The sequence below is a fragment of the Rutidosis leptorrhynchoides genome, chromosome 8 (assembly GCF_046630445.1).
Source record: "Rutidosis leptorrhynchoides isolate AG116_Rl617_1_P2 chromosome 8, CSIRO_AGI_Rlap_v1, whole genome shotgun sequence".
Lineage (NCBI taxonomy): Eukaryota > Viridiplantae > Streptophyta > Magnoliopsida > Asterales > Asteraceae > Rutidosis > Rutidosis leptorrhynchoides.
The window spans coordinates 1,481,916-1,489,602 of NC_092340.1; the positions used below are offsets into that span (position 1 = coordinate 1,481,916).

Consider the following 7,687-nt stretch of genomic DNA (forward strand, 5'->3'; position numbering starts at 1 on the left):
GATTTCCTAACGAGGAAGAGTGACGGGTTATTGATGTCGACGCGATATCGTGCATTTACGATTGTGAGTTACGATTCCGGAATGATATGCATAGAGATTGTGATGGTAGAATCGAGCGTAGTGTAAGATTTCTTATGTAAGGTGGTCGGGTGGTACCAAGGTGCGGTATGAGACCAAGTATGCAGTTTGAGACCACGGAAGTGAGAAAATGAAGCTGTCATTGCGGGTGCTCTCGTAATGAAAATCTGGGTTGTCGTGAAACTCGGATAGGGTTATTGAATGGGAACGAGTTCGATATCGTGGTGAATACTGTATTTTCCCTATCGGGAAATGTGATTTAGGAAATTGTCAGTGGATTATTCCACTTTACGGATGATTGTGAAGAGGGGAGTGTCGATTCTGATTGTCTCACATCGAGACACGTGGATGTTGTTTGTTTGCGAGAGTGTGTTCCCTAGTGATGCGACCGTTAGTTGTATTGAAATGTCGAGGCCATCCTTAATGGACGGTCTAGGTAGGAGGATTTACCCGGTGTTGGTGAATATTTTGTGGGTCGTGTGGCGAATCACAAATTGTTGTGATGATAATTCGTTGTTGACAAGATTCTAGTACTCGAATAGTTTCCATGCTAGTACTAGGAAGCCGTATTGTATGAATGTGTTTTAGGGTTTAGGGGAGAAGCCTTGTGCCGAGTGTTGATGTTTCGACTAACTCGTGGTGTATTATTGTCGTCCTGGATTAATCCAGTGACGGATAGTCGGGTGCGGATCGATCGGTGGGAAAGTGGTGCTTCTACAGTGTTATTTTGGGGTTACCAAAATTTCTTCAATGATGGAATGACCCGGGTATGGAGCCGGAGGAAGTTGATTCTTGGTCTAGAGAATATTCAGGGATGATCGGTAGAGTATTACGTTTATGAACCGACGGAGTACAGAATTTTAAGGAAGCATGGATCCTTCTCGATTTGAATTAATGCAAGACATGGTTCACGACGTAGTGGATTTAGTAGATTACGTTGGGTGATACAGTTATGGATGTAGCTTGTTGAGAGTTGTAGTCGAGAGAATTTGGAGAGATATGTCGTATTTTTCGTATTTTCCTAAGCGGAAATTCTGGACATTGAGTATATGAGATACCGTTTGTTGCAGTAATGCGCGCTAGTGATTACTAGCGTGTGGTGAGATATTCGGATTAGTGGAAATTATGGTGGACATCGATTTTGGATGTATGCCGGAGGACCATAGAGGGTGGTTCTGGTTTGTTAATTGACGAGCATCACGGGGACTTGATCGAGTGTAAGTGGGGGAGAGTTGTAACATCCCAAAATTTGGAGTATTATTTTAAATGGTAATTTAATAATACCAAGAGTGATTGAGGTGTTTTGAGACGTTGTAGTGACTTGAAATATTATTATTTCCAATAATGATATTGTGTTGGGAGCGTCGGGAATTTGATGTGCAAAAGTTTGGTGTATGTTGTGGGGTTATTTGCGCGTTCACCGTTTGGGCCATAACTTTCTCATACGAACTTGGATTGAGGTGAATCAAAAGCCCAGACGACCGTAATTCGAACGCGGACATTTTAAATTTCAATTTTTGAGCTGGAAGGCTCCAAGAGCGCCGCTTTTGGGCCTAGGAGCACTGATTTTGGCGCTGATCAGGTGCTGTTTGTATTTTGGAGATTTAAATGAAGGGCACTTTGGTCTTTTTGCATGTGGACGGATTTTTGGCCACAAAACTGGTTCCAAGCTTACCTTATCCTCGTTTCCATCTCATCTCTTCACTCTCATCTCTCTCAACCCTTTTAGAAAGAGAAAACCCACTTAGAGAGAGAAAGCTTTGATTGGAGAAGATGAAGCTTGAATCGGGTGAAGGTGCAAGAGTTAAAGTTGTTTCTTTCATTCCTAGCTACATTTTGATTGTAGTGGTAAGTCTCGAATCCGAATTTAGTGTTTGATTCTTGTTTGGGGTTAGAGTTATAAACCCCACTTCTTGTGATTTTGGGGGTTTTTGGGTAAGATTCATGTAAGTAAACCCAAATTGGTGACTTAGGGTTTTGATTGATGAAATTGTAAGTTTGGATCTTGCATGTGTTAGTTAACCTTAGAACACTTGTGTTGACTTGATTTTGGGTGTAAACCTTAATTTAGGTCAAGATGGGATTTTAGTTGAAATGGGTCAAGTGTTCTTGATTTTGGTGTCAAATGATGATTTTGAGACACAATCACTAGTTGTTAGTGATTGTAGGTGTTTTGAGTATAAATTGACAAGCCAAAGTGAGTTAAACCTAATTTGGTCAATTCGGAGTTAAACCTTTGTGTTAAGTGTTAAAATGGTGATTATGGGTCAAACTTGACTTGTTTTGGTGGTTTAGTGCAATTTGGGTCAAGTTGCACTTGTGGGTTGGTTTTTTATGATCAAGTGCAATAAGGGTTAGTTTGTACTTGTTTGAATGATTCGAAATTACCACCCGTAGTGGTAATTGGTGAAGTCCATTTTAGGTGTTTAAATGGACGGTTTGTGAAGGTAAGTATAAACCCTTGGTTAAGGGTGTTGGCGTTGAATTCTCTTGTAGAGAATGTATGTTGATTGTGTGTATACATATATGCGTATTATAGGTAAAAGCTTGCTCGGGTGCGTTGGTGGAGATTTCGCGCGTGGTTTGTAATGCTCGAGTTCGAGGTGAGTGGAATAATTATATATGTATACATATGATGTATTTAATTGTGGGGTATGGGTTAAAGTTCGATGTTGACGATACCATATCCTAGAGTATATTGGTTGATTGTTTAGATGAGGGTTAAAGTTCGATGTTGACGATACCTCAAGTATGGATTTAAAGTTCGATGTTGACGAAGCCATACCACTATTGTAGTGACTCTTGATGAGGGTTTAAGTTCGATGTTTACGATACCTCATATGTGGGTTTAAGTTCGATGTTGACGATACCACATTAATTAGGACGGATGGGAAATAAGTTCGATGTTGACGATACCATTCATTGGGTTAACCTTGGAATTTGAATACTAATGGATGTTGTGAACATCAATGTTGTGTATTGTGTTGTAACATATTATATTGTTTGTGTTATATGCTATTGTTATACTTGCATATGTTATCGGAGATTTAGCGTTATACATTATGAAGGTATGCTAATTATATTGCTAGTATGTATTCGGAAATGGTATAAGTGATTGCAAGTAAGTAGATTATATATGTATATGTATAATTATTGCATTCACTAAGCTTTATGCTTACCCCTCTCGTTGTTTACCTTTTTACAGGTATTGTGTTTATGAAGCTAGCTAGTTGTTAGGCTAGATGCGTAGGAGCGCTTGGGCTTGATGGGGTAGCTTTTGGATGTTTTGGACGTGGATTGGGGATCTGGTAGTCCCCGGGATTATGCTCTTGGTATCGGGTTGGGTTGTAGAGTCCTAACTCGTCTAAATGTATAATTGGGTCGCTTTGTTTCAACTAATGATTGGTCATGGTTATGTAAGACTAAAATGTGTAAACGGTGGTAATTTGTGTCATAATGAACTTGTGCTTGGGTTCTTGGAGTGTAAACTCATGTTTGGGTAATTAGGTTGGGATGACACTTAGTCAAATTTCGAATCTGCAACATTCAGGTGCAGGAGCGCCGCTTTTAGGGCAAAAGCGCCGCTCCTGGTCAGCATCTGGTAGTCTTTTTGATCAGTCGTCAGAAGCGCCGCTTTTGGCAACAAAAGCGCCGCTCCTTAGTCACAAAAGCGCCGCACCAGTGGTGAGGTGCGCCGCTCCTGCTTAAAAAAAAAAAAATTTAGTCGTTTTTTAATCTAAACGGATTTGAGTCGTTACAGTTGAACATGTTGGGTCACAGGTCGAAATAGGTTTGCGTTGTTTTTTCTCCAATTAGCATTCAGAATACGTTTTATTCCGAAGGGAAACTCCTACTTTTTGAGTTGACTTTAGTATTTAAATGTAGAACCTCTATGAATCAAACAAGATGACAAATGGCAAACGGGTTGCCGGGGTTGAACGTGTTGGGTCACTGGTCGAAATAGGTTTGCATTTTGTTTTTTCAACTTTCCGTTTGCGTTGTGGATTTTTCGCCAACATTTTGTGCTTACGTTTTACGTTTACGTATATATACATTTTACATTTACGATTTACGTTTAACATTTTATGATTTATATTTAGATATATATTTTACATTTTGTGTTTATATTTTAGGTTTTTGTTTTAAATTTTTATTATAAGTTTTGCATACTTTCAAATAATTGTTTAAATAATCGTGCATCGCACAGGGTAAAAATCTAGTAAACAATCTATTCTAATATAATATTTGACTATGAAGATGATGTCATAAAAAGCTCACTCTCTTTGTAAAAAAAAATCAAAAAAAAAAAAGAAAAAAAGAGAGCCCATTTGCTGCTGATGTCATATATATTTTACTTTTAGAATTATTTTTAAGATAGTTTTATAAATTTAAGGTATTAGAAAGAAAAAAAAAAATAGAAGTAAGAAAAAAAAAGTGCTGGCAACTTTTCTAAAAAGATTCACGCGTGCTTTTATAAAGCAGGCCAAATTTTTTGAGACTCAAAATTTTATTGCTTACACGGCACATAAAAAGCTCCGTTTTCATCTCAGATCTCATTCAACTATCTGCTACATCCTCAATCCATCAAAACCCTAACCTTCTATCAAAATAAAAATCCTAAAAATCCACCATCGCCTAAACCACCACTCAGATCACCACAATCGCCACCGTCAGTTCTATCACCACCACAGCACCATCGCCGCTGTCAGTTCTATCGCCACCACTGCACCATCGCCGCTGTCACTCCACCATCGCCACCGTCGGCAAGTGGTTTACGGAAGTCAAGTGTTCTTTTGAAGCTTGTATGATTGGAATTACAGGTACTTAAGATTTATAGATTTCAATGATGATGATTAAGATGATTAATTCCAAGGTCAGTTTAATGAATTATTTGTTTATGGTTTTGGTTTTGCGCAGATGATTCAACAGGTAATGCTTATAATGTTTCAATTTTTTAGTTTATATCAAATGCTTCTTTTAGGGTTCTTCAAATTTTCAGGTTTGGAGTCAAGGGGAAAATTGGTTGGCTCTGGAGGAAACTGATTGAAAACGAAAAAACATAATATAGTTGCTTCATGTGGTTTTCGATTTTTCAAGTTTAAGGTTTGTGTTTTTAGTTTAGAATTTAATTTTACTTCATCTTCATTATATCATACTTATAATGTTTCTATTTTTTAGTTTATATCAAATGCTTCTTTTTAGGGTTCTTCAAATTTTTAGGGTTCTTTAGATTTCTTCACTATATCTACGTTTTGGTTAAAACTCCAGGCTTTATTTGATTGTAGTTTTTGTATTATGCAAATAGATTAGTGGCTGGCAGATATGTGCATTTGAAGTAAAATTATTAGTAGAAGACCAAGTTTCTTTGCAGTTAGGAATGCTCCAGCGTCGACTACCTTTAATAAATCATAAAACATCATATTGAATCAGTAATCGTAAGTCTATGCCTACTGTTGTATGGTTCTGTTCTTTCATAAACCTCAATCTGAAAGTGGTGTAGTGGTTACATAATTGAGAGGCGTAGAGCGTCTCATATGATAGTTGTTTGTTGGTTAATTGATGGGCAGTAGGTTCTCTTAGTATCAATTCGTTAATATTTATGTCTAATATTATTAGGATTTTAAAGCTATGACGTTAGAAGAAGGATTGAGTAATTACTTTTGCCATTAACTCTTGAAAAAAACAATTAATTTAACTATTTTGGCTGTTGATAAAAGAGAAATACTAACAGGTTGTAGAGAACTCGACTGATAATAACAATGTAGCCCATTTTTAGTGACTGAAGCTGTGTTTAAAGTAATAAGCAGGACATTTGTATCCAGCTTCATTTATAGTATGTTTAGTTAGAATGAAGTTCTATTGGTAGCTTTTTGTATTGCATTTCATATGTAATTATGTTGTAGTTTTTAAGTGCTCTTCATTACAGTTTTCAAAAGAGTTTTTAAAAGAGTTTTTAAAAGAGTTATTCAAGTCTTTGGTGTTCTTCATTACTATTTTTGAAAGAATGAAGTTCTATTGGTGTTCTTGAACACTTGCTCCATTAAGTTAGCTGTTAAAATTGAGTAGGCTTATGTTAATTCATTATTTTCATTATTTCAGTATAAATCTTGAGTTCAGTTTTGGAAGAATGGCAATGATAGTTGATGGAAATAATATTTAGGTGCCAGGAGCCCTGTGTGTGTTGCAAGAAATTGGAGAGGATGATTTGGTGCTCTAAATTGGAGAGAGTTTACTGAAAGATAGACTACCCAAATTGATTTAAGCAGGATGTTGTGGGCAATGGAACTATCAATTGTCGAAATTTCCAGGTCACTTTCATATGAACATTTGTTATTTTGAGCTTTTTTTTTGTGTTTGATTCTATACTATTATGCTTAAAACCAATGTTAACCATTAGCAAAAACAATAACATCTAACTTTTGTTTCTGATAAATTAAGTTTTTTTAGACATGCCATTTATATATTTGGGCATATTCGTTTAGAATTTATGTTTTGTATGAACAACATATGAAGCTGTCTTCGTGCTATTCTTTTGCATATTTATGGACATAAAAACAGTTCTAATTCTTTGTGCTACTGTTCGGTTTCTTGCATCAATATAATTCTTTGTGTTCATGATATGCAGTTTTTTTTTTTTTTTTTTGAATTGGATCATATAAGTCTTAATAATGGGGCGTTTTTAATGAGCAAAGTAGTGAGCGTTTGGATTTCTAACATGGCTATGATGTTTATTATAGGTATGACGTGGTCATGTGGACATAGTCAACGAACGTGGTGGTTATCGTGCTGTCGTTGAACAGAGAAGCGCACCCGAATACTATTCTCAATTACAAGGAACTACAAGGAAGAGAGGGCATAGCCTAACGGTTCTCCTCATGTACTTTGTGTCATGGGATACGGAGAGGTCATGAGTTCGATCCTTAGGGATGACATTATTTTCTTTAAAACAATTGAACACCATTGTTGGTGGTATATATTGACCCTATAGGGAGGTTTTACCAGATTCATTCACGGACCTTTACTTTGGAACACTGCCCGAATGGATGTGTTCCCGGGTACCGTCGATCGGGTTCGGGTTTCCGCCCGAACGTGCGTGTTACGTGCAAATGATGAGGGTCGTTGAAAGAAATGATCTACTGATGCCAAAAAATCGCCGTTAAAAAAAAAAGGAAGTACAAGGAAGAAGGTGGTTGATCTTGGGAATGGATGAATTGTTAAGAATGTTTTTCTTTCCTTTTTTAAGTTTTATATTTTGAGACTATTGGTTTGGATTGTACTTTTTTAATTTGGTGGTTATAAACTATTCGTTAAAATATTCGTGTTTTCTATTTTCTTCAACTTGATCAATTATGCTATGTTATTTACATTCTTATTATATAACATCCAAGTTTATGTTAAATAACATTTTTCATCTATAAAATATCATTCTAACAATTTTTCCTATATAATTCCGTGAAATCACGGGTCTCTTCCGATGATAATAAGTTTAAGATAAGGTATTAACAAGTCATGTGCAAAGTTCTAATGGTGTTGAGTGGACATGGCATCGTCACCTAGTAGGCCGGGCCATGCAATTGCACATGGTGGTGTGCCCATGCATTCTATTTAT

At 36.6% G+C, this 7,687-nt stretch overlaps 1 long non-coding RNA gene across 3 annotated transcripts; it reads left to right on the forward strand.

Moving 5' to 3' along the window:
- The first annotated feature begins 4,577 nt into the window (after positions 1-4,577).
- On the forward strand, positions 4,578-7,480 carry LOC139861754 (uncharacterized). 3 transcript variants are annotated; one of them, XR_011763940.1, is made up of 5 exons: positions 4,578-4,898; positions 4,996-5,181; positions 5,384-5,513; positions 6,178-6,386; positions 6,816-7,480. It is a non-coding gene; the product is annotated as an uncharacterized lncRNA (long non-coding RNA). The 3 variants fall into 3 exon arrangements; XR_011763939.1 differs by lacking the exon at positions 5,384-5,513 and having other exon boundaries at positions 4,579-4,898; XR_011763941.1 differs by lacking the exon at positions 5,384-5,513 and having other exon boundaries at positions 4,579-4,898; positions 6,239-6,386.
- Positions 7,481-7,687: the final 207 nt, after the last annotated feature.